General features: G+C 44.5%; 1 protein-coding gene and 1 pseudogene across 2 annotated transcripts in view; both read right to left on the minus strand.

Annotated features, from left to right (window-relative positions):
• The window catches only part of STXBP1 (syntaxin binding protein 1), an 84362-nt gene that overhangs the window by 49564 nt on the left and 7370 nt on the right, over positions 1–27428 (minus strand). The gene's annotated exons all lie outside the window — the stretch shown is intronic.
• Positions 7202–8002, minus strand: LOC142458040 (tRNA (cytidine(32)/guanosine(34)-2'-O)-methyltransferase pseudogene; annotated as a pseudogene).

A 27428-nucleotide genomic window follows, 5' to 3' on the forward strand; every position in this document is an offset into this window, starting at 1 on the left:
AGAACTGGGAATAGAAATGCCAGATGACCCAGCAGCCCCTCTACTTGATGTTCATTCTACCGAACCAAGAGCCATGACACAAACGGACAGACGCACACTGATGCTCATCTCAGCACTTGCCTTAATGGCAAGAAAGACAGAAATAACCCAAGTTCCTAGTCCATGGAAGACTGGACAGACAGACGTTAGTGTATACACACGCAATGGGAGACTATGCAATGCTAATGATGAATAATTCCACAAAACACCCCAGAAAAGGGATGCATCTGGAAGGCATTGTGCTGAGTGAAATTAGTCAGTCACAAAAGGATAAATATTATGAGATCACTATTGTAAAAAGTCAAGAAGAGGTCTTCACACTGAAAGAAACACTCTTAGATCATTACCAAGGGCGAGAGGGAATTTGGCCAAAATGAGAGAGGCAGGGGAAGACGGGCCATGCGCGAGTCAAAGGCAAGTAAGGTGAGCCTCATTGCGTCCAGTCCTGCAATAACGGTGATCTACGAGTAAATGCAGGACAGACACGTACGCTGAACGGATGTGGAACGGAGAGCAGAGGTATACTTATGTATGGAAGAACATGTTTGTCCCTTTATTACAGATGCATTCAGGAGTGTGGTGGAGCATACAGGGGTCAAGGTTATGGAGACTTCGTAGCCATAGCAAACACCTTGAGGGAATGAGTTGCTGGCCTCAGGGGCTCAGGTTCATAAACTAGTAGGTTGATGATTAGGAAACATTTGCAAAGATTTCATTAGATATAATTCAGATAAAAAGGATATTTTCTTACAGTTAAGGGTGGATTTAAGGCATTCCAGTAGCTGAGGTATCTAAACAAATGGTCCTTGGCATAGAAAGAGGCTGGATCCCACGTGCCTGGCCTCAAAGCAATTCACACAGCTTAAGTTCCAGCCTGACCGTGCTGTTTATTCATAATTGGGATGCACGCAGTCTTGTGTCGCTTCTATAGGAAGCCAAGGGATATAAAGAAAAACCATGTTGCCTCCATGACACTGTTAAATCTTAAGCAGGGGAAATGTGGGATACTAGCACTAAGGGAAATAAAACTGGGACTTAATCCCTGATGTGTAGAGAAAATCTAAAAAGCCAGTGTTCCATGGTTAAAAAAAAAGCCGCCACTCTGGTAGTTGGAGATATAGTCCAAGTACATTTTCCTGCGGTAGTCTATCATTTTCACAGTTTCTCCCCTAAACCTGTGCTGCCTTAAGGTGAGCACATGGTTGATTCAATCTCCCAGTAGACATTCCTATTTAGGCCCATTTCTTCCCACTGCAGCCTCCAGCCCCTCTCATACCTTCCTCCAATAGCAGATGTGCATAGTGGGACTTTATCCCCATGCCTAAATTCAAAACGTTTACCATAAGCCTAAATTTTTGGCGATATTAATTGGATCATGAAGTTTTGTCTTGACAGCTTTCAAAGTATAGAAAATAACCATGTCGCCACTGTGGCTCTTTTGAATTTTATGTATAAAACAAAAGGGGGGATTGTGAGAAACAGACGGATTTCTCCCAAGTGGTCTCCCCCAAGTATATGCCAAACTTAGCTGCTTGCGAATGACTATACATTTGGAGGTCATCAGAAGTAGGTCAAGGGTTATTCTCCCTAAGGGCTATCAGCCATCTAGAGGAGGCAGACACCACTGTTTATCCCACAACAAGTAGGGCCCACTCCCTTCTGATAAGGAGATCCCAGAGAGGTCAAGCCCACCCAAGGGTGACCAAGGTTAGGGCGCCATCATGAATCTAGGGTCCACCCTTGTCACAGTTCCTCCCCTCCCTATCACGTGTACAGCCCTAGCCCATCCCCTGTTAAGCCTATGCCCATTGTACATCCCCTTCCTATAAAGTGTATGCCTATTATACTGCCCCTTGCTGTGACGTGTGGTTACCTGTAATCATGCCCCCCCTAAGTAGATATAACCCTGGGTTAGCAATTAACGGGGTCTTCCAACCTCCTGCCGGGTACTCGAGCATCCTGCTGGGTCCCTGCCCCACCTAGCATTGGCCCACGCTGTGCGTGGACCTGGCTGGTAAGATCATGACCATCCAAGAGGTGAGCATGCTACCATGAAATGTGTCTGACTCCATTATGCCAATCTCTCTTCTCTTTCATGCTCTTGATGATTTTAATATCTTTATATATCTCAACCGTACAATTGTGTTTACTGAACCCGTGATTAGTGGTGGGGGGCTGGCACCCCTCCAACCACACTCTACTCCTGTCGTAGAATAACCAGCCATTCAGACCAAAAGGGCGCTTACCCAAGGGCAAAGTTCAGAAGGGATAGGAAAGGAGGAGGAACGGAAACAGGAAACCCAGGAAGGAATTAGGATGAGTACAACGAGGGGGGATTACAAGGAATGAGATGAAATAAAATGCATATGAATTGTTTACTGTAGGGGGGGGGAAAGAGGACCTGATGCAAGGGGTTTAAGTGGAGAGCAAATGCCTTGAGAATGATTGGGGCAGGGAATGTATGGATGTGCTTTATACAATTGATGTATGTATATGTATGGATTGTGGTAAGAGTTGTTTGAGTCCCTAATAAAATGTAAAAGAAGAAAAGAGAAAAAAATGATTAGGGCAAAGACTGTACAGATGTGCTTTATACAATTGATGTATGTATATGTATGAACTGTGAAAAGAATTGTATCAGCCCCAATAAATTGTTAAAATAAAAAAAAATTTTAAAAAAAGAATTGTTTACTGTAAAAATTCTGCTTTGTAAACCTCTACCTAATTCACAATAAAAAGTTTTAAAATCAACGGGTTGATTAAATTATACTTTCATATGTGTGTGGGGGTGGGTGGGTGTTATTTATCAATGGTAGTGATAAGATCACCTATTTTCACGTTCAAGATTCTGAACAGCCAAATTTGTTCCGCTCTAAGAATTCAACTGCGTTAGAGCTACAGGCCTGAGATGTGGGCAATGCTTAGTCCCAGACGAGCTCCAGCCCCATCTGGAACCTTCGAGAGTCATTCCATAGGTGCAAAAACCTCAGGGAAACTTCCAGAAGGCAAGAAATGCCTCCTCTGTTCACACTTACAAAGGCCCAATTTCAGATTCCTGTAACTCATTATAATATGCCAGAAACAGAAAACATCCTGCTGGGATTTAGGCCCAGAACCAAGCACAGGAAGAAGGTGGAGCGCCTAAAAGAAATGAGATTCCAAAATAAATGGCCACGTTTGCACGAGCTTTCCTGAATATGCTTTCTCTTTGAACATTTATTTTTAATCACTTTAAACTAGTATACACGCACACATTGATCAGACAAAACTTTCAGATACAGAAATAAGGTAAACATCTCCTGAGATGCCATTTTCCAGAAATAAATTTGCATGGGTTTTAATAAAATATAATCATTGCAAACCTAAAGCCCTACGGTTCAGGTTTTCCACTTAATGTATACTGGATATTGATTGACTGAATGACTTCAAAAATCTCTTGACATAAGGCTGCAGCCCTGAGGAATTGGCTGCTGCTCAGGAATCAAGACCCACCTGAATTTTCACTTGTAGATAATACACTTTTCCTACCTGGATGCTGGTATGCTTTGTCCATGATCCCTGAATTCAGAACATTTATCAAGGTGGGTTCTGAAGGATTCTGTGCCCCTGAAAGTAAGACCTTTGTGACTGCAGATTCGGTTTCCCCTGGATTCAGAAAAGGCTGTGTTGAGAGTAGAAGTTGGCCATACTCCCTTTATTTAGTTTGCCATCTCTGGCATGCACAGTGCACGGGTGTTGGATCTTTTCTGTCCATTCCCTCCATCAACATTCCCTAATTACTTTAAATCTTTGTCTTTCCCCCCCTCAGTGATTTTCTTAATCACTTATTCCACTTTCTATAGAGAAGACTCGGCTTCTTATATTTTAAAAGCTGTTTGTTAATAATGCTAGTATTTTTTTCTTCTCTCTTTTGTTAGCTCGGTAGCTTTAGTCACCTCGTATTGCTACTGTAGAAATACCACAACTGAGTGATGTTAATGAACAGAAACTTGGTTTTTCACAGGTGAGAGCCTGAATTTAGAGCATCAGCTTGAGGAGACGCTGCTGGCTGTGGGAGAAGGTCCTTGTCTCTTTGCAGCTTGTCCCTCGACTCTCAGGCGATCTTCATGTGGTCTGGCGCCTATCTTCCTCCATCTGTGCTTTCTCCCCTTTGCGGTTAACCCACTCTTCTGAAAATCTCAAAGGTTTGTGACACACTCTACACTGATACTGCTTCATAAAGATAAAGAAAACCCTATTCCCAAATGGGATTATATTTGCAGATAACAAGGCTTAGTATTCCAACACACATTTCTTTTTTGCGGGGGGTGGGGGGATCTACAATGCAATCTATAATGCTCAAATTAGCCTTTTTTTAACTTCAGCTATTTTACATACTTCATATTTGAGCTCTTGCTGGTAGGTGCCATAAGCCGGCTACAGCCCACAGCTCTGTGCTGTCCTTGCACCTGAGCCATTGATGCAGCCAGTGTCGTCCGTCTCCTGGAGGGCCCTCCTCTTCCTCACTGCCCCCACTTTACCAAGCCAGATGTCCTCTCCAGGGACTGGTCTCTCCTGACAGCATGTCCAAGGATGACTGGCCATACTTCTTCCAAGACAGAACGGTGTGTCCTTTGAGCAGTCCATGGCACTTTCCATCTTCGTCTCCAGCTCCACGGTGCAAAGGCATCGATTTGCCTTCATGCTTCCTGATTCCATGTCCAACTCTCACAAGCGGATGAGACAACTGAAAACACCATAGCTCGGGTCAGGTGCACCTTAGTCCTCGAAGTAACAGCCTTCCTTTCCAATTCTCTAAAAGGTCTTTTGCCGCAGATTGACCTAATGCAACCCATCTTTTGACCTCTTGACTGCTGTTCCATGAGCATTGATTGTGGGTCCAAACAAGACAAAATCCTTGACCACTTCAACCTTTTCTCTATGGATCATGTTGCCTGTTGGTGCAGTTGGGTGAATTCTGGTCCTTACACTGAGTTGTAATCTATACTGAAAGTTGCAATTCTGGATCTTCATCAGCAAGTACTTCGGGTAATCAAGAAATCAAGCAAGGCTGTGTCACCTGCCTATCGAAGGTTGTTAATAAGCCTTCCTCCAATCCGGGGGCCACATTTTTCCTCATACAAGCCGGCTTCTCAGATTACTGGCTCAGCACACAGACTGAACAAGCAGTCAGAGGGTACACGCCTGACACACGCCTTTCCTGATCTTCAGCCACGCAGCATTGCCTCGTTCTGTTTGCACAGCTGCCTCTCGGTCCACATATAAGTTCCAAATGAGCTTCTCCTCAAGGTTATCCTTAATTTATTACGGTCCACCAGTTGAGTGCCTTTACATCGTCAATACAGCAAAGGAAAACATCTTTCCGGTGTTCTCTGCTTTGACATCAGCAATGGTATTCCTTGTTCCCGAGCTTCTGGCAGCTCCCTGTCAATGGACTGCTGAGATCGTTGCTGGGTGATCGTTAGAAAAATGTTACCAGCGAGTGATAGCAATAACAGTGATGTTGTTCTACAGTCAGAACCTTATGTTGGGTCATCTTTCTTTGGAATAAGCACAAATATGGATTTCTTCCAGTCAGCTGACGGAGGAGCTGTCTTCCAAAGTTCCTAGCACAGACATGCGCTCCCGGTGGTGCCAGCTTGCTGAAACGTTTCAATTGGCACTGCAGCAGCAGCTATCACTGGAGCGTAGTCCATCCTATTTACTAAACATTTCATTGTTTTCCTCTAACCTTCTTCTGATAGAGTGGTGGAGTCGAGCCACTCACCTTTCAGTCATAGCAGCCAAGCACTTAAACCACTGTTACCGGGGAATCTTCCAGTGAAACACTCAGACTCATGGCCACCGTTGAGTGAGTCCACACTCAGTGACCCTGTAGGACAGGGTGGAACTGTAGCTGTGCGTTCGTGTGAAAGTGGAACGCCTCGCCTTTCTCCCACAGAGAAGCGAGTGGCTTCACGCTGTGAAACCCAATGTGCTACCAGCGCTCTGTTCCAGTGGGAAAAAAAGACTAAAATAAACAGCTAAAAATTTTTTTGGAGAAAACAGGCACTAAGCAGAAAGTTTAAAAAATGTTTTTAATAAAAAAGAGACATACATGAGGATACTTCATCCATGCGATAGGAATATCAAAAACAAGCCCACTGCAATCAAGTTGATTCTGATTCCTAGTGACCCCATACGACAGAGTACAACTGGCCCTTTGCGTTTCCAAGACTTTAAGTCTTCCAAGAGTAGACAGCCTCATCTTTCTCCCAAGGAGCAACTGGGGGAATCAAACTGCTTACCTTGCAGTTAGCAACTCGATGTAAAATCCACTACATCAGGTAGCGTTCTTTTGAGACAGAATAGGGGCTGTAAAATAATTCTTTTCTATAAATCATTTTATTGGGGGCTCTAACAGCTAAAAAATAAAATTTTAATGAGCTGTTAAAATATTTTGTGTGTGCCAGCAGAAATTTAAAATTTAATTAAAATGCTGGAAGGTAAAGTTGAAAAATTTCCACCCTCTAAACACACACACACACACACACACACACACACACACAGCATAAAGTCAAGCACAGCAGCTGACGAGTAGAAATTCCATATTCCATACAGAAAAGGATAAGGGCAAAAATCATTAGTGAAATAATCGAAGAACTTTCTAGAAGCAAACAGCTTAAGTTGCTCTGTTTACCAGGCCCACTGAGTGTCTAGCTTAGGGGTTGGTAAATTATGGCCCATAGACTAAATCTAGACGCGGAGTACTTTTTTCAATAGTAATATCTGGGCTTCTTTATTAGTGTATTAAGTTACAAGGTCCACAGTGATTCAAAGTAGTAGTATCGGATCGTAAGCTACCCGCCACACCTATAACGCAACATAGAAAACCCTTGATTTGTGTAGGTGAGAAAGTTGCAGGTAACACACTTTGATGACTGTGATTTATTGCCGGCATCCAAAACTGGGAGCGCAATGGGATTCAGTTATTAGTGAAAATCAAGATGTAATATTTTTCTTCATCCAGTTCATGAATACCTGATTCCTATGCTGGTTCAGAAGCCCTACTTTAGGGGTAAATTCTGGACATGATTAGGACACACCTGGAAAGGTTTATCCAGAGCAGAGGCAAGCCCTCACCCTAGATTTCCCACCATCGTGTCATACTTCCCCCGATGTTTCTTTGTTGTTTACATGGTCATTGGAGGGTCCCACTGGAGCTTCAAGGCACGTTCAGGCGTGTGGCTGAGAGGAAGGTATCGGGAAACAAGCTCATCCGTGCCGATTCTGGCTCTCCTGAGAGCAAACGGATTCTGAGTGCCATCAGCTTAATGTGTGAAGGCGAGCAACTGATATCACTGTCTTCCACCTCAGAGGCCAGCAGGGCGTGGCATGGGTCAGCCAGGGGATGGGGCAACACGTCCACTGTGCTGATAGGGGCCTCGTGGGGGGCGACTCTCCTAGGCCAGCTGCCCTTCTTCAGGCCTCCTGGTACAGGGCAGAGATGGGAGGCTGCGTGGGTGAAGCCATCCTCCAGATCCAGTGGGTAACTGCAGTCGGAATCACAGGTGCTCAGGTCCCACAGGTCACAAATGTCGCGATGATGCGGGTGGGGCCATCCAGCTGGTTGAAATCTGAGTCATACGTGTGTCCATCAGGGATCTGGTGTGAACCCCACAGGAGGGTCAGAACCCTAACAGTCAGTGAAGGCCTCAAAGCTGGAGCTGTGGCTGCTCCTGGGCTTGGCACACACCACATGAGCGAAGAAGACACGTAGCTTGCTGTAGAGCAGCATCACATCACGGCCTCGGAAGATCTTGGCCTCAAAGCAGCCCCCTGCTTTCAAAACATGGGCAGCAATGTTCAGAGCAGCTAGGAGGAGCTGGACCTGCATGTCCTCATCCACACCGTGGAGGCCAGTCACATGGGGAGTTCCTTCACACGCTACCAGGTCTGCAGGGCAGCCCTCAAAGTGCTTACTGGATCACAGGTCAACAGCCCGCACCACACCTCCCCAACACAATAACTGAAGACAAAGCAGGTGCATAAGCAAATGTAGTGAAGAAAGCTGATGGTGCCCGGCTATCAGAAGATATAGTGTCAGGGGTCCTAAAGCTTGCAGGTAAACAAGCGGCCATCCAGCTGAGAAGCTTTAACAAAGCCCACGTGGAAGAAGCACACCAGCCCCTTTTAGTAGCTCCCAGATGAATGCAAACCCAGGTGCCAACTTGCTGGGACTACAGCCGCCAAGGCCCAGGACTGACTGCTTTTCTACCCCCTTTTCCGGCCCCCAGCCGACTCAGAGTACTTTTGTGCAGTCCTCAAACTAAGAATAGTTTTCACATTTTCAAAGGACTGGAGAGAAAAAAAAGAAACAAAGAAAATGAACACGAAGAAGGGACTGTATCTGTGCCTTTTTGGGAAAAGATGCCCATCTGTAAACTCAATGGATGAGGACAACTATGATTATCTCAGAAATACTGAAACAAACGAAAATTTCAGAGGGGACGATAAAGGATCAGGAAAGAAAATGATTTCTCAAAAGCAACCTGGAAATCAGAACACTGTGGATTTCCAAATTCTGAAGGAAAATAATGTCTGATACCTTGGAATTCTGTGTCCTGCCAAACTATTAATTAAGTATGAGCGTGAAATAAAGATATTCTTATACATGCTAGTCTGAAAGGTCTTTAACAATCGGCCCCTTTGTTATAGAAGCCACTGGCAGACGCACTCTACGGAAGGAGGAGAATACACCAAGAAAGGAAGACATGAACTACTGGAAGTGGAGAAGGGGGATGTTACGGAAATGGAGGAGGAGAGGGGGAACCGCCGAAGGTGGCGGTGGTGCGCTAGAGAAAGGCACCCGAGGCTTGTTGCAGCGGTATGGCTGACTTTATACTCACTCATTCGTTACTTCTGCGATCTTCATTCCTTTGGGCAGCTCCCGGTTTCCAGGTGACACCATTTTCCTCTGGATTGAAGCACTTCCTTTAACATTTCCTGTAGGGTTGGTGTACTGCTAATGGTGTTTGTTTGCGTGTTTGAAGTCCTTTATTTTGCTCATTATTAAAGGACAGGTGCATCTGAAAGTTCTTTAAAGAAGCTGCTCCACGGCTACCTAGTTACATGGCTTCTGACAAGAAATCTCTCGTCCTTATTTTTGTTCTTCTGCACATCATGAGTCTTTTTCTGTCTGACTAATTTTAAAGTTTTCTTTTTAGCACTGGTTTAAAGCAATATGGCGCCCTGGTGCATATTTCCTCATGTTTCTTGTGCTTGGGATTTTTTTGGATGTCTTAGATCTGAAAGTATATAGTTTTCATCAAACTTGGAAGCTGTCAAGTCCATGTTTCTTCAAATGTATTTTCTGAGCACACCACCCCACGCACCCCAATTTCTTCTTTCCTCTAGGGCCTCCAATTATATTTATGCAAAGCGATTTCACAGATCATTGAGTTTTTTTTTTCAGTTCATCTTTCCAGTGCTTAATTTTAGGTAGTTTGTACTGCTGGGTCTTGAAGTTCACTCATTTTTTCTTCTGGCATGTCTATTCTGACATCCCATCCAGTATATTTTTCATCTCAGACACTGTTATGTTCATCTCTAGACGTTTAACTTGAATCTTTTTATAGCTTTTATACCTCTGCTTAATATGTTCAATCCTTCCTCTTCTTAAAATTTGAAATACAACTGTTAACACATAATGTTACCTACTAATTCTGCATGAGTTCTCGGTTAATGCTAATTGGTATTGCCTCTTTATGGTTTCTACTTTGCCTGCCTGGTCATTTTTAATTAGATGGCAGACACGCATCTTAACCTTTTTTCAGTGCTAGCTAGTTTTACATGTCTGTAAATACTCTTGAGCTCTGTTCTGGGATGCATTTAAGTTACTTGAAAACAATTTCATCCTTTTGTGGTGCCGTGGGCTATCCATTGTGCTGTTAACACAAGGCCAGCAGTTTGAAACTCTCAGTTGCCCCACAAGGGAAAGATGAGGCTCCTGCGCCCATGAAGGCTTATAGCCTCAGAAACCCGCAGGGGCAGTTGCACTCTGTCCTACAGTCGCTGTGTGTTGGAATTGACTCAAGGGCAGTGAATGTGTCTGTTTTATTTTATATTTGTCTAGGGCAGCGGTTCTCAACCTGTGGGTCACGACGCTTTTGGGGGCTGAACGACCCTTTCACAGGGGTCGCCTGATTCATTAACAGTAGCAAAATTAACAGTAGCAACAAAAATAATGTTATGGTTGGGGGGTCACCACCACATGAGGAGCTGTATTAGAGGGTCGCAGCCTGAGGGAAGGTTGAGAACCACTGGTCTAGGGCTAATTTTGCGATACTACTGAGGAAACACCCTCAGTGTTTCCCTGATGTCTCCTATATTGTCAGGCTTTTCTTCTCTGGTTGGTAAGAGAAGAAAAGGAAGTATTCCTGGCCTGAGCTCTGGGGACTGTCCCCTAATTTTTTGGGGTGGCTTTCCCCCAGTCTCAGGTTATGTTCTCAGAGAACTGCTATGCTCCAGGGGGACCTCAGCAGGTCCCTGGCACTCATGCTTTGTGAAGCTCTCTCCTCTCCAGAATTCTTTCCTGAGAATGCCAGCCATGCTAGCCATCCCAGCCTCCCCAGACTCCCAGCTTTGTCTCCTCTGCTCAAAGGCACCTCTGAACTTGACCTGGGGTTCCCCCCCTCAGCACCGCAGCCTGTAAACACTCTCCTTTGCTGCTTGATGTCCAAGATCCTGAACTCTGTTATTTCATAGATTTTGTCTGATTTCTGTAGTTGTTTTAGGCGGTAGGGAAAATCTAGCTCCCGTTACTTCCTGTTGGCCAGAACAGGAAATCTATAAAGTGACTTCAGGCAGCAAATACTGCCATCAGTGTAGTTCTGTCTGTAGCCTGGAGGAGCCGAGCCCAGATTCCAGAGAGCCCTCATGTCACCCTGCAGAATTACTATTTTCCATTCTTATCCTTATTATCATCTTTTATTATATAATATTCTTATTTTATTATATTCTTTTATTATTGCTCTTGAGAACTCAAGGAGGTCGTGTTGAGTTTAGAAGTACAAAGCATAGAGCAATCGATTTGTTCACCTATATGCCTAAAAAATGAAGCCCCATCAGAAACCCCAGTGGTAACGAAGCCTAAGTTCCCCGGATTCAGTCACGACCTTGCCCACTGAGCTCCTCTGAAGGAGCTGTTGAGAGCTCTCTAAGACGTTGAAATCAGACTCTAACCTAGAAACTATTCAACTGGTCTTCTTTGTCGGAGACCCCATGTAAGAGTGGCTTTCCGTCCTCTTCTGCACAGCTAACATTGCGTTTGAGACACATCTTTCCAAATAATAAAGGACAAACAGGGGTTCCAAAGTAAGCGCTGAGGATGGAGTTATTGATTCTTTAAACTGTATGTATGTTATATATATATTCTTATCTATGATAAAACTTACAGCCAGCTAAGTCTGCACAGAAGCATAGCAACCAGTGTGATCAAAGAATTATTAACAATAAAATCCAAGATCAGAGAGGGAGATGGTATCAGAGTTTGCAGAAGGCTGTGGATGACAGTGACAGCTCCAATCCCTTTCACGAGGCTTCCTCATGGACTAGGTTTCCATTGAATTCTCTACGTCCATTGATCAAGAATATGAATGGTCTTGCTCCCAAAGAATGTGTATTACTGCAGATAGAGTTATGGAAAATTTAACATCTTACCATTTGCTTTTCCTCTTAACCCATTTTCAACTTATTCTAGTTTTTATTATATTCTGCTATCTTTTGGAGTAAGCTTTTATTCTGTGGCAATTGCTGGGTTTTTTGTTGTTGCCTTTTTTATATCTGAATGATGTTCTTTATATGAAATTCTGATGAATTCACAGAGATGGCAACTAGATGAGTAATTCCTTAGGATTAAGATGGGAAGATTGGGAGGATGTGAGTAGTCAATACTAATGGATACAAGAATGAAGAAAATGCTCTAGAAATAGATTGGGGTGATGAATGTGCAACTCTTTAGTATACTAAAACATGATACATGAATTATATGTCCATAAACTGCTAAAAATCAAATAAAATCAGAATTCACTTTTAAAAAAACCTACAAAAAATTTAAAGGATAACTGGAAAAGCAAAAATCCCAAACACAACCAAACAAGACTTCACTGCCATCAAGCCAAGTCTCATAGCAACCATACAGGACAGAGTAGACCTGCCCTCTGGGCTTCCAAGATTGCAGCTCTTTATGGGAGTAGAAAGCCTCGTCTTTGAGTTTATCTATACAATTGAAAAGATCAATTACGATAGCTAAGGCAGTGTTATTGAGAGCTCTTTCACAAGCAATATACAATTTTTAAGACCTCTAATTATGGCTTTATAAAATGTTCATGGTTCTCTCTCACCAAAATTCACCGCCTCAAGTCAATTTGGACTCAAAGCAAATGTGGGTGGAGGGAAAGGAGCTGATTCCAAGGGCTCTTGCAGAAAGAAAATGTTCGGAAAATGATGATGGCAACATATGTATAAATGTGCTTGGTACAATTGATATATGACTTGTTCTAAAAGCTGTAAGAGCCCCCAATAAAATGATTTATTTAAAAGAAGGAATCCTGTCGGATGGTGTTTCCAAGGCTCGCAGTCTCTCTCGGGAAGCAGACTGCCACCTCTTTTTCCCACGGAGTGACTGGCGGGTCCCAACCTCTGACTTCCACCACCAGGGCTCCCTCACCGGCCTCTGTAAGGCGCAAGGCAATTAATTCACTCAGCCCATCTTCCAATGACTATGGGATGCACCTGCCAAGTTAATTAGCTTGATTTAATCACTCTGCTGCTCCTTAAAGCAGTGGTTTTCAACCTTCCTAAGGCCACGACCCTTTCATACAGTTCCTCATGTTGCGGTGACACCCCCCTCAACCATAAAATTATTTCTGTTGCTATTTCGTATCTGTCATTTTGCTACTGTTCTGAATCGGGCCACCCCTGTGAAAGGGTCGTTTGATCCCCAAAAGGGCCTCAACCCACAGGTTGAGAACCGCTGCCTTAAAGGGAGAAATTATTCCTTAATTAGCAGACAGGCAATTAGTATCCAACATTGCCCAAGAATGAATTATTGTCAGTGTGAGGGGTCTCCTACTGGCCAGGCATGGGTCAATTTGAGGATCGAAACTGATAGTGGGTGAAGGGAGACAGTGGATGGTGTAAAATATGAAAATAATTTATAAATTATCAAGGGTTCACTAGGGTGGAGGGAGGGGACAAAAGAGGAGCTGAGACCAAGGGATCACGTAAGAAAGAAAATGTTTTGGTAATGATGAAGGCAACAGATGTACAAATGTGCTTGATACAATTAATATATGGATTGCTATGAGAGTTGTAAGAGCCCCCAATAAAATGATTAAAATTTTAAAAACCAAAATGATAAAAAATAATTAATTTAAAATAGTTAATAATGGTTATGTTTCAATAATTTAAGACAAATTAATTTTGAAGACCACTTTCTATAACAGTGGTCTCATGATGATTTATTTAAAAGGGAGCAAACAGAGGGAGCGGGAATTAAAGGTCTCATTACAGAAGAATGCAGTCGAAAGTATCATAACATTAGAATCATAAAAATATCATTTGCAAACCCCAGGAGGATAAGTGACTTGAACAAAGACCATACTGCTGCTACTATTGATGGGTTACAGGACGTTCCTGTAATCTGAAGTTTACACACCATTAGCTGAATCTCTCTATGCATTGAAACCTTCCTAACTTGCAGCTTACAGGAAATGCAGGGACTAGGGACTCAACAGAGTTGGTTTCCAACACATACAGGCTGCCGGCTCTTCTAAGAGACCAGTCTCGGCCTTCAAATGGCACTGAGGATTTCAAGAGTAAGAGTGGGAGAGTAAGAGAGACCACGGAAACACAGTAACCAAGCACAGGGCTTGAGTCTCATTCAAGTCCAGCCTTAAAAAACAAAACACAACTTGCAAAAGGCATGTGAAACAGGAAATGGTGTGTGGAAAAGCTTTTCCCTGACTTTCTACAGGGAATATTTGCCCTTGTGCGATTGACTAATTTTTTTTTTTAATTCAGCATAATGTCCTCCAGATTGGTCCATGTTATGAGGTAACAGGGAGAGAATTTCAAATGCAAGCTGAGAATAGGAGCTTATGGAGGAAAATAACCTTATTCTTAGGGAACATGGCTGAAGAATTTAGGGGAGAAGTCAGAAACCGTTGACGTCCAAATAACCACCAATGTGGCCCCGAGATTAGCCGCAGTTCAATCAATGGAAAGGATAGGAGGTGATAGGCACGTGATCCCACTGTTCTTTCAAATGTTCAGGCTGTTGGGACACTTTTCTTAATAAGAGATCGAGGACAGTACTACTCTATGAGAAACTGATCAGATCATTACATCTTAGTGAAACCTGAAGAGAACCAAGTAACTTAAATCCCTAAATTCCCTGCAGGATAAATATAAATAAATAGAAACAAACAGCCACACAAGCAAACAGCCAAGTGCAGGGCAATCCACCCTAGGGTTATCTAAAGCAGGGGTGTCAAACTGGCTGCATGCCGCCTGAGGTAAATTTTTTGTGGCACACATTGCTCTAAAATAAAATGAAAATAGAAAATATTGTTATGACGAAAATAGCGCTTAGGGGAGATTGAGGCAATACTGTACACACAATTCCCTCGTTACATTTTATTTCAGATTCTAAAGGATGGTAAACTGCAAGACTCTCCAGATACCCTCTTGCCTGCCTTCTGTTGAAATTGAGAATTAGAGCTTTTCCCCAGACTCCGAGGCGCTCGGCAGCCTGCTTGACTTTGAAAGAGTAGGTCTATTGTTTGGAGTCCGCAGTGTGAAATTAACACAGAAAGGAGGGAGTCTGCTTCAGCTCCAGTCTTTTATTTTCAAGTCCCCAGCAGCTCCGGTTAACGCCACTGATGTCTTCAACGAGTGGGCTTCTTCTCCTGGCTGCGCCAACTCTCCTGAAGACGTTTGTGTGGGGTGCTGTTGCGTCTGCTTCAATGCCCACCGGCCCTGGAACAGAGTAGAGCTTCCCCATAGGGTTTTCTAGGCTGTAACTTTACAGAGGAGCCCTGGTGGCGTAATGGGTTATGCGTTAGTTAGCAGTTCAAAACCACTAGCCTCTCCAAGGGAGAAAGGTGCATAAAGATTTGTAGTCTTGGAAACACCCAGTTTCATCTTCAGCAACCTCTTTTTTTCCCATGGAGCCACTGGGTGGGTGTGAACTACCAACCTCTTGGCTAGGAGCAGTGCTTAACCATTTCACCACCAAGGCGCCTTATCAAGATGGTCACGCACCTCCAGAGTTGATGCCCACTCACAGTGACCCAATAGCTCAGAGTCAAGCTGCTCCCTAGGGCTTTGAGACCATAAATCTTTACAGGCGCCATCACCTTTACCCCTCGAGCCATTGGTAGGTTTGAACTGCTGACCTCGTAATTAGCAGCCCAACATTTACCCCACAGAGCCACCAGGGCTCCTTTTTCAAGATGATAAACCAAAGTCAAACCCACAGGCATCACGTTGATGGCTCATAGCACCTACCTATGAGAATCATAGAGAACTGGCCCTTCGGATTTCCCAGACTTTAAATCTAGAAAGGTAGACTGCTTTGTCTTTCTTTCTCATAGCCAATGGTGGATTTGAACTCCTGACTTTACAGTTAATAATTCAAGGAATCCACACACTCTTCTCTCTCAGTTTATTGTATACACCCGCCTGTCTTGAATGCACACACAACATCACCAGGAGCTCTATCAAGACAGGGCGTGTGTGTATACAATAAACTATGTGCATGCAAACAGATTAGAATCAACTAGAAAGTCCTAAATGACATCTAAGCACAGTGTAAGCAGCCTTTCTGCCCTCCCTATTGCTATACTTCTAATAGTTTATATTTGCCTTGTGAATCTCTACTAGCAATGGGACAGGATACAATATTGTCTATCCCCAGTGATCACAGAGAAGAGGGTGAGTCTTCCAACAGATTAGCACAATCTGACCTCCTGGTTTGGGTGAAAGTATGGACTAAATGCTTCTAAGATTTCCTCCAGAGCCAAGATCCTATACTTTGATGTCTATTTGTTCCTCAAAACAATCACGAACAGTTAAATCAATACAGTCAAGGACTGGATTTTAAGATACCAAGGTCAACTGTCGTAACACAGGTCACAAAGACAATGTTCTCCATCCTAATTGGGTGGGCAGCCTCGGAGGTCTTAAAAGCTCATGAGCTCTAAGGCACAATGGTTGATCTCTCCCAGCCAGAGGGAGTAAGAGTGAGGAAAATTGAAACATACATAGAAACAACTTAGCCCACAGGAACATCAGTCTCCACAACCCTGAGACCAGAAGAACTAGATGGTGCCCGACTACCACTGCCAGTTGTTCTGAAAAGAACTGTACTAGATGATCCTGGTTAAGAGTGGAAGAAAACGTAGAACAAAATCCAAATCTTTGTAAAAGAGACCAAGCTTACTCATCAGGTAGAGACCACCTTTAGGTCTTGAACTTAACCATTTAAGATCAAAGGGACAGTATTTATCCAAAGGTAATGTTTAGAGGGCTAGGAAAGGAGGAGGAATAGAAACAGGAAACACAGGGAGGAAGTGGGATAAGTGATGGTCCATTGAGGGGAGTGCAATTGATGAGCTGAGTCAGAATATGTATGAATTCGTGAATGTCAACTTGATGATCTACCCTGTAAACCTTCACCCAATTCACAAAGACAATGAAAACATTTTTAAAAGACACTAGATTTCTAAAAGGAGGGAAAGGAAGAAAATTTAAAACTCAAATAGAAACCAGACTTACTAGAGCCACTGAGTCTGGAAGAATTCCTGAATCTAATGCTTGGAAATTACCTTTAAAGCTTGAATGTAAACTAGCCTATAAAGCTTTAATTAAAACTAGACAACAATTTTGCCTAATTAATAAAGAACATTTGCTTAATTAATCAAAGCATACTGATCTCATAAAGGATTATTTATAGGATTGTAAACTGACAACAGTTCATTTAAATCACAGATGGTAATTTTATTTTTTTTAAACGTTTTATTAGGGGCTCATACAACTCTTATCACAACCCATACATACATTGATTGTGTAAAGCACATCTGTACATTCATGGCCCTCATCATTCTCAAAGCATTTGCTTTCCACTTAAACCCTTGGCATCAGGTCCTCTTTTTTTTCCCCTCCCTCCCCACTACTCCCTCCCTCATGAGCCCTTGATAATTTATAATCTAGAAATTATTATTTTGTCATATCTTGCCCTGTCCGATGCCTCCCTTCACCCCCTTTTCTGTTGTCCGTCCCCCAGGGAGGAGGTCACATATAATCGGTTCCCTCTTTCCAGGCCTCTCTCCCTCTACCCTCCCAGTATCGCCCCTCACACCCCTGGTCCTGAAGGTATTATCCGCCCTGGATTCCCTGTGCCTCCAGCTTCTATCTGCACCAGTGTACAACCTCTGCTCTATCCAGACTTGCAAGGTATTCAGATCATGATTGTGAGGTGGGGCGGGGGGTGTGTGCATTTAGGAACTAGAGGAAAGCTGTATTCATCGCTGTTAGATCACACCCTGGCTGACTCATCTCCTCCCCTAGACCCCTGTGTGAGGGGATGTCCAGTGGCCGACAAATAGGCTTTGGGTCTCCACTCTGCACTCCCCCTTCATTCACTATGGTAAGATTTTTTGTTCTGATGATGCCTTAAACCCAATCCCTTCGACACCTTGTGGTCACGCAGGCTGGTGTGCTTCTTCCATGTGGGCTTTGTTGCTTCTCAGCTAGATGGCCGCTTTTTTACCTTCAAGCCTTTAAGATCCCAGACGGTATACCTTTTGATAGCCGGGCACCATCAGCTTCCTTCTCCACATTTGCTTATGCACCCGTTTGTCCTCAGCAGTCGTACACAGGTGGTAATTTTAAAAAGGCAAAAAACGCCACCCTGTTCTGACTCGCAAGCCCAAGTCTAGGCTTCTTTTGCCCATGCTTCAGTGTCAGTGTTCTGGGCCCCTTCTCCTCTTACTCCCCCTTCTCTCCTGCATCACCTGACGACCCTCACTCATCTGATGACCCAGCCCAAATCTCCAGTCCTGACCTGAGGCTTACCTTGAGCACTTACGCTTATCCACGCTTGATCGTCTTCGTTTGCCTAGTCCACAGGCACCTTTCCACATAATCCCTTAGCAAACCGGCCTCATCCTGTCAACTCAGTGAATGGCAAAGCCTCCAAACCAGAAAAAAAAAATCTTTCCTAACTCCTCCCTTCCTTGTCCTGCAAACCACACCAGTCACTTGACCTGATACTTCCACTCCTAAGACTCCCTCTAGTTAGTCTCCACTCTACAACTGCTTCTCTATCTCTGGCATCGATCGCCATTCTCCCACTGTGGTTTCCAGCCTGCACTACCACAACAACCTCCTAACTGAAGTCTCTGCCCTCAGCGTCCTTCCCTCCATCCGTATCCCACAGAGCAACCAGCTATCATTCTAAATGAAATCATAACCAGGTCTCTCCATGACCTAACCTTCCATGGCTCCCTGTTGCTCACAATGAAGTCGGAAGTCCTACCAAAGCTAACAGAGCCTGCGCACCTTACCAATTCCTCTCTGCCAACACCCCTTTCCCTCCCAGCACCAGCCCATAGTGTGCCTTTCCCTGCCTCGCCAAGCTTGAATTGACTTACTTTCTCCCGGCCCCAACGGAAACCATCAGTTTCCAACTAAGCGCCCCCCATCCCACCCCTTGCTTGAATATCACAGGACAGGACAGAAATTACACTTGACCGTTAATGGTATGTCCTCACACCTTTAATGGTATAGTTGAACCAGGCCTTATTCAAAAACGAACAACAAAATACCCACTGCCATTGAGTCAGCCCTGACTCAGAGTGACCCTAATTTATTTATATCATATAGGGTTCTGAAGCTGTAACTCTTTAGGGGAGGAGCTAGCCCCATTTTCTCCTGTGGCGTGGTTGTGGGTTTGAATCACAAACTTTCTGGTTCATAGCTCAATGCCTGGCCCGCAGCCCATCAGGACAACGCTCTGGACCAGCTCAAATCAAAACCAAACACCAATTTGATTCTGACTCGTGCGGCCCCGTAGAACAGAGCAGGACTACCCCTTTGGGTTTCTGACACTGCATCTCGGTACCAGAGTAGAGACCCTCACCTTTCTCCCCTGGAGCAGCTCGCGGTTTCCAACTGCTGACCTTACAGTTAGCAGCCCAACAGGAAGGCTAGATAAGAACCAAATACACCTGTTCCACCTTATCTATACATGGACTTAAAGATAAACTTATAAACAGATCACATTCATAGCCCAGGGGCTGCCTGGATGCAAACCACTGTATTACAATTGCCTGCCTGCCTGAGTCCTATGCCTACCCACTGATACACGATTCCATCTGCTGCCCTCGGCACGGCTCTGGGCACGTAGGAGGGATTGCATAAATATCCGTTAAATGAATTAAAACATTGGTCCCAGCACCCTCTGAGGCATGCTGAAATGGAAACTAGCTGTCACATAAGGTCCTGGCGTTTTCTGACGTCTCAGAAGTCTACCAAACAAAGAAGGGCTGCTAGCGACTCTCAAATCTCTATTTCACAGCCGCGCTCATATATGTATTTATTATATATTGTTGGTGATGGGACGTTTTTACTACTTTCCTCCACCTCTCTAATTTTTTTCTTCCCAAGAATAAAATAAGCTTTCTTACTGTGATAATTAATACTAATATCCACTTCCTACAAGGTAAGCTCATTAGATAAAACAACGAGGAGACATTTAAAGTGAAATGCCAGTGACATATAAGGACATTGGAAATATGCCCGAGAGCTTGCAATTTTAGCCATCAATAGGACTCCTTTTTTTCAGCGCCCCCAGAGATGTATGTATGTTACAGTCAGATCCGTATCCGTCAGGACAAAATTGCTTTAAGCAACGCAAATTTCTCCAAAGATATATCTGAGTGAGAAGCAGGTAGCTGTTCTTCAGGGAACACGTGTCTAATGACTTAGTAACCTTGAGCAGGTGTACGTGATTCTGTAATTACACCTGTAAAATAATAGCAATCTCAGACGTAAGGGCTTCATTGCTTTCCATGCAATTTTTTAGTATATTGTGTAATGTGAGCCTAACAAGCATTCTGTGGTGCTGGGATTAGTATGCCCAGTAAAACGGGGTTTGCATAGCACATCCAGGTCACTCAGCCCCTGCAACTTAGACTGGGACTGTCTGTCCTGTGGGCGTTCTGACTTCTGTCCAGAATTTCTCCCACTGGCTCACAGTTTCCCACTGATAAGCAAATCTCGCCTTGTTTCATGTCGAACAATGTGTGTTGGGACGGGGGGGCGGGGGCGGATGGAGGAGGTGAAACTCGCATTTGCTGCAATGAGAACGGAGTCGCAGACCACTTCACCCTTTACTCCAGCAACCACCCTGCACAGCAGCGACCGACTGGGGCAATCAGCTAGGGAAGTGCAAGCTGGGCATCCCCAAAGCCCAGGCACAGGATCAGGGGTCAAGATTCATAGCTGCTGAATTGCCAGGGAGCGCCATCACATTTGGCCTGACAGCACTGAAGGAAAGACCTGTGATCGGCAACCAAACATGTGCTTGTCTAAGAGGCGCTACATGCTCCAAAAGGCAGAGGGAAAACTTCTCAGTGCACATTCACAACACTCTGTGTGTCTGGGATTTTCTTTTTGGAAGATACGTACGTACCCTCTTAACACAAACCAGAATGCAGAGAATGAAGCTGGAAGGGCAAGCCCTGCATCCACTGTTCAGGGCACTTCACGGGTTTAGTGCTCACCCTCGTCTCACAGTGGAGGACACCGAGGCCAAAGGCGGACATTGGGATGACCGCTGGGTGACGCAGGAAGTCGCCATACTCATTTCAGTAGCTGGACGTCACACGTGCCTTACACAGGTACCTTGTCCAGCGCTCACAATAAAGTCCCCACAAGAGGCACTGGTATATTGTTACCTCACTTCACATCTGGAACACTGGCCGGTGGCTTGCTTCGGGTCCCACCGCTCCTAAGAGGCAGAGGTAGGACGTGCACCCACGGTCTGACTAGAGTAGACAATCTTACATTCAATATTCTGCTGCCAAGGATTTAGGCTCTGGCTCACAGCCAGTTCTCTAATTCTAACTCCTGTTCCTGGGTCTTGACAGTTCAAAATATTTTTTTTCTTAAGTTAGTTCAAGAATTTACTGGATCCACATGGGCCCCTGGGTTCTATTTCCAGCACTGTCTGACGCAAGAGTGACAATGGCTAAGTAGGTCGCAACGCTGTTAACAGACAATATGAGGGGACTTCAAAAAGTTCATGGAAATATTCCATTCCACTTCCATAAACTTTTTGAAGCCATTTTCCTACCATTTAAGAATTTAATAGACTTATCCTCCTTGATTCTGTGTACGAGTAAATGTTAATTTTGAAAAAGAAGTGACTTCAGTTGGCAATACCTCAAAGGTGAAGCACAGAGTTACCATACGACCAGTCACTCTGCGACTCGGCTTATACGCAAGCGAACTGGAAACACATGTCCACCCAGACACCTGCGCAGGGACGCTCCCAGTGGCGAGTGGGAACAGCCCTCAGTGCAACACACGATGAACGAGCAAACGATGTGGTGTACAAGGGCCTTCAAAACCAAACAACTGAACAAAGGAATTTTCCTACAAGCTTTTAAAGCCTGTTGTTAAGGTTTTATGTCCACTTGGCCAGGCCAGGATGTTCAGTGGTTTGGCAATTAGCACCTGGCAATCTCCCATGACCTCACCTAAGACGGTGTAATCCCAGCCAGTCAGCTGTAAGCCGCCACAGAGGGATAAGCTTGCTCAGGTCATAGCCCTGATGCAAAACACAGCCCCAGGGAGTGGGGCAGAGGTGGCCTGCTTGAATATAAGTAGACAACGTGGGAAAACATCTTTGCTTTTCGATGGGTCTGACAGCCTGCATCTGGCTTAACAGCCTCCAGTGCTGAGCTAACAGCTTGTCCTATCAGCTGCCCATCCTGGGAGTCTTTAGTAGCCTGGCATCTGACCTTCGAACCATGGAGTCAATTGCCTCTGCAGTCACCAGCCTGCTGTCTTCCCACCGATCGTGGGTGCTTCAGCCCCCGCAGGTAGGAGAGTCAGGAGAAACCTCCAGCCTAACATCTGACCCAGGACTTGGGCTTTCCTGCTTCGACAACTGTGCCAGCCACTTTCTTGATCTCCGCCTCTTTCTAAACACCCATAGCCTAGCACGCCCCACATTATTGAAACAACGGAGTATTTTTCAGTTATAAAAAGGAAACAGTTCCAATCGTGGACTCGTCAACATGGATGAACTTTGGAATGAAAGCCGTCCAAAGGTCACGTATTCTACGACTCCATTGATAGGCAGTGTCCAGACAGGCAAGTCCACGGAGGCAGGAAGCGGATCCGTGGTTGCCAGGAGATGACGGAAGGGCAGCTAAGGAGGAAGTACAAGCTTCCTGATGCACAGAAGATGGAAATGTTCTAGAATTAGAGTGGGGATGACTGTATATATTATAATTTAACGAGTGCTAAAATACTGAAACCCCTTCATACCTGCAAGTAAATAGTTGTTGCCCTGGGCTCCTTATCCCTTGGGCGCCCATGTCCTTCTGGGACCCCCTGGGTCTTACTTGCGAGTCTCTCTAAGGCAATGCCCAGGCAAGTCAAATATGCTAATTCCACAAAATGAGTGTAGTGGCCAAAAGTCACAAACAGGATCCCGCGTCTGTGTGTAGCAACAGGTCCGGTTAGATGGGATGGTGATGTATTGTCTAGTTCAGTGTTTTAAATACCACCTTAGCTTCTGCCTGCCCTACCTCCCTAAGGAGTCCTGGGGGGCAGCAGTCACGCACTGGGCTGCTCACTGGAGGAAGGCAGCAGTTCAAATCCACCCAGTGCCTCTAGAAGAAATGCCTAGTGATCTCTACCTGGGCAGATGACCGCCTGGAAAACCCACTCTGTCACTGGGGGTCTCTGTGAGTCGTAGTCCGTACACTGCTCCCAGAAGCAATACCCCCTCTTCCTATTCGGCTCCCAGGGTAGGTGTGACTTCTTTCTCTAGGATACTTTTCTAAGATAGGTAAGTTATGATGTATGACTAAATTTCTTTTTAAAATCCATCTTAAATGACGAGGAGGGCTTTGCAGTCAGACAAACACGAATGTCCATCTGTCAACAGCCACACCCTATCTGTATCATTTTAGACAACGCTACCAAATTCATTTGCAGAATTAGAAGAAGCATATTTAACTTGCCTGGATATTGTATTGGAGAGACTGTCCAGTATATAAATTGGTACTATGTAGTCGTAGGTAATTATTTTAAGTGGCTGTTTTAATTCCTATAGCTTCTATTTGGGCTTGACTAATAAGCCCTGCCATTGACTCTGGTAGCTTTCTACTCTTATAAACAGGTACAGTCTCGGGAACCACAGGGGTGGCTATGAATCAGCACTGACTTGATGATGATGACACAATACAGTTGGCAGTGCTAACATAATACAGAATATTATCAAAACATTTTGTAAAAGTTTCTATTCTGGCTAGGAAAATAGAAGGTGGTTTAGTGAAATACACACACACATGACTTAAAGAATTTTTTTTGGGGGGGGGGTGTTGTCCAGAATGAGAACACTTTACTAGAATCCCTTCAAAAAGTAAGATCCAGAAAAAAAGAACAGAAGATGTCGTCCAGGTAGAATCACCTGCCCGGAGCACCCTCTGTTAGACCAGAAACTTAAGAGATAAGCCTGGGAAGCAAGGCCGAGGAGACAGCAACAGGACCGACAGGACCGACAGTTCCGGAGGGACTTGATAAGAGGAGGCAGGGAAAGGAGCTGCGAGCAGACAATGCCATAGACAGAGGAACAACTAGGGAATTAAAATCAATAATGAGGAGGACAGAGAGATCCTGGGGGTGTTGGAGCAATAGCAATCTAGCTGAGAGGAATTACTATGAGGCAGAAGTAGGGTGAGCGTGATGGTGGGTCAGGAGGAAGGTCAAAGGAAACAGGAAAGATCTAGGAAGCAAAGTTATATGTAAAGGTATAAATATAGGTGTCTACATATGCAGATACACTAATTCATAAAAATAGAGGTATTGACCTGTACACATAAATTTATATGGCAATACACTGAGGTAGTGGACGGACTTTGGGCTTCTGCTCAAATCCTCCCTCAATGCAAGAACATTTTGCTCTAACAATCTGGCATTCCGTGATGCTTACCCTCCCGGATCGCTGAAGACAAAATGTGTGCATAAGCAAATGTGGTGAAGAAAGAGGATGGTGCCGGGCTATCCAAAGATATAGCATCTGGGGTCTTAAAGGCTTCAAGTTAAACAAGAGGCCATCTAGCAGAGAAATAACAAGCCCACATGGAAGAAGCACACCAGCCTGTGAGATCACGAGATGTCAAGGGGATCAGGTAACAGGCACCAGAAGACCCAAAACAAATAAATAAAAAAAAGCACAGTTGAGAATGAGCAGTGGGGAGGTCGGGGGGAGCTAGAGCAGAGACCCCAAACCCATCTGTAGACAATGGGACATCCCCTCACAGAAGGGTGGCAAGGAAGGGATGAGTCAACCAGGGCACAGTAAAGCACTGATGAAACACACAATATTCCTCTGGTTCCTTGAGGCTTCCTCACCCCCCACTATCATGACCCCAGTCCTGCCTTTCAGTTTGGGCTAGACCGGAGCATGTGCACTGGTACAGATAAGAGCTCACAACACACAGAATCCATGTCAGATATTCTGTTCTCTCAGGAACAGAAATGGGAGTAGTGATACCAGGAAGGTAGGTGGAAGGTGAGGAGAGGTGGGGAGGAAGGGAGGAACCACACAAATCCCCTAGGGGGAGGAACAACAGAAACTGGGGGAAAGGAGACTGCGGATGGTGTAAGCTATGAAAATAATAATTATTTATAATTTATCAAGGGGTCACAAGGTGGGGAGTGCAGAGAGAGGGAAAAAAGAGGAGCCAATACCAAGGGCTCAAATAGAAAGTAAATGTTTAGAAAATAATGATGGCAATATATATACAAATAAGCTTGATATAACTGATGTATAGATTGTTTTAAGAGCTGTGGATGTATGTATGGATTGTGATAAGAGCTGTACGAGCCCCCAATAAAATGATCTTGAAAGAAAGAACAAAACACGGGGGGGGGGATGTGAGATCCGGAAGTATGATACTTTTTTAATGAACAAGCAATAAAAACACAGTAAGTCAATGCAATAATAATAGTTACAATTTTTAGATGGAGTGTCTAAAAGGCCATCGATCAGGATCATAAGAAAGTTTTTCATCAAAATTATGCAGAAAAAAGATGACTAGGTAAATGTATTAACATCATACTTATCAGTCACTACAGTTTTCCACATTCATATTTAAAAGAAAGAACACAAAAAATAACATTAAGAATACATTGGTAACCTAATTAAAAAACAGACAGAGTATCTGGATATACATTGCCCCAAACATAGACAAACTGAAAGACCACATGGTACCCACCAGCCCACTGCGATCCAGGAGCTGCTGACTCAGAACAACCCTATGCTGGGTTTCCAAGGCTGCAAATATTTATTAGAGTTGACAGCCCCATCTTTCTCACATGGAGTGGCTGGTGGGTTTGAACTGCCCACCTTGAGGACAGCACTCCAAGTTTCTGCTGAGAGCATCACCAGCTATAAAAAAAACAAAAAACCCTCACAGCCACTGAGTTAATTCTGACTCACAGTGACACTGCAGGGTAGGGTAGAACTGTCCTTGTTGATTTCCAAGGCTGTGACTGTTTGCAGAAATAGATGGATGCACTGAACGCTAATGGCTGAAGACAAGTGGAGGTGTGGGATGACGTCAGGGACACCACACATGAGGAGAACAAGAAGTCATTTAAAAGACAAGACAGAAATAAAGAGACAAAAATGAATGTCAATATAACTCTAAAAGTTGTTCTTGAAAACAAAGTAGCAGCATCCAGAGCAAGAAATGATGAAATACAAGAGCGGAACAGAAAATGTTAAAGGTCGGCTCAAGAGGACAAAGCATCATATACAGTTGTATCTGATGAAATGTGCAAAGACCAAAAGAAAGCCAAAAAAGGAAGAAAGCGCCCAGCGTTTCTCAAGGTAAGAGAAATTAAGAAAAACGTCAAACACCAAGCGGCAATGCTGAAAGATCCCATGGGGAATGGTATGGAAAGCACTCCTCGCTGCGCTGGAGGCATGGTGGAAAACCAGGCCCCGTGAATTGAAGGAGTGCCGACAGAAGTGTTTCCATGCAGTGATGCTCTCAGTGGTCTATGCCAAAACCCTGGAGACAGCTGCCTCGCCAACTGACGGGAAGAGAGCTGTATGTGCACCCATTCCAAAGAAATGCAGAAATCGCCAAACGATATTAACAGCACATGCAAGTACAATTTTGCTGAAGGTAACGGGAAAACAGTTGCCGCAGCGCACCAACAGAGAACTGCCAATCCAAGCAAGATTCAGAGAGGCCGTGAAACAAAGGATGTCATTGCTGATCTCGGGCGGTATTTCAGCAGCGAATACCAGGAAGATGTTTTCCTGTGTCCTATTCACTACACAAAGTCATCCTCCTGCACGGTCATGACAAGTTGTAGATAGCAGTGCACAGAACAAGGGCAACAGGACACTTGATTACGTACCTGTGGGGCCTGTGCGTGACCAGAGGGTGGTGTGAACAGAGCAAGGAGCCATTTCCAGAAAGAATGCGGCGGGGTTGTGTTCCTTCACGGCGCTAAGTCAATCATGAAGATCATCACCTTGACTATCATGAAGAGGATGCAGCATCAGGAGTGAAGGAAGACTCACGAAAAACCCAAAATATGCAGATGGCACAGCCTTGCCTGCTGGAGGTGATGAAACCTGGAACACGGGACTACTGACACCGACCAGAGACTACAGCCCTCAGCACGGGCTCCGCCTCTAGCGCAGTACAAGAAATCCTCACAAGGGGACCAATAAGTAACAGCACAGGAAATGGGAAAAGTTGCCCGGGATTTCAAGCTCCTTGGATTGGCAATCAGTAGCCGTGGACGCGGCACTAAAGAAATCAAAGGATGTTACTTTGTGGACCAACGTACACCTGAACCAAGTTATAGTAGTTTCAATGGTCTTACATGCATGTGGATGCTGGGCAATGACTAAGAAAGACGGAAGGCCAATTGATGCCTCTGAAGTATGGCATTGCCAGAGAAGAGTCAATACAGCACGAAAATGAACACACATGTCGGTCTTGGAAGAAGTCGCCAGAATGTAACCTAGAAGGAAGAGGGCAAGACTTCTTCTCACACACTTCCAGACATGCGATCAG

This window comes from Tenrec ecaudatus, chromosome 10, assembly GCF_050624435.1.
Source record: "Tenrec ecaudatus isolate mTenEca1 chromosome 10, mTenEca1.hap1, whole genome shotgun sequence".
In the NCBI taxonomy this organism is placed as follows: domain Eukaryota; kingdom Metazoa; phylum Chordata; class Mammalia; order Afrosoricida; family Tenrecidae; genus Tenrec; species Tenrec ecaudatus.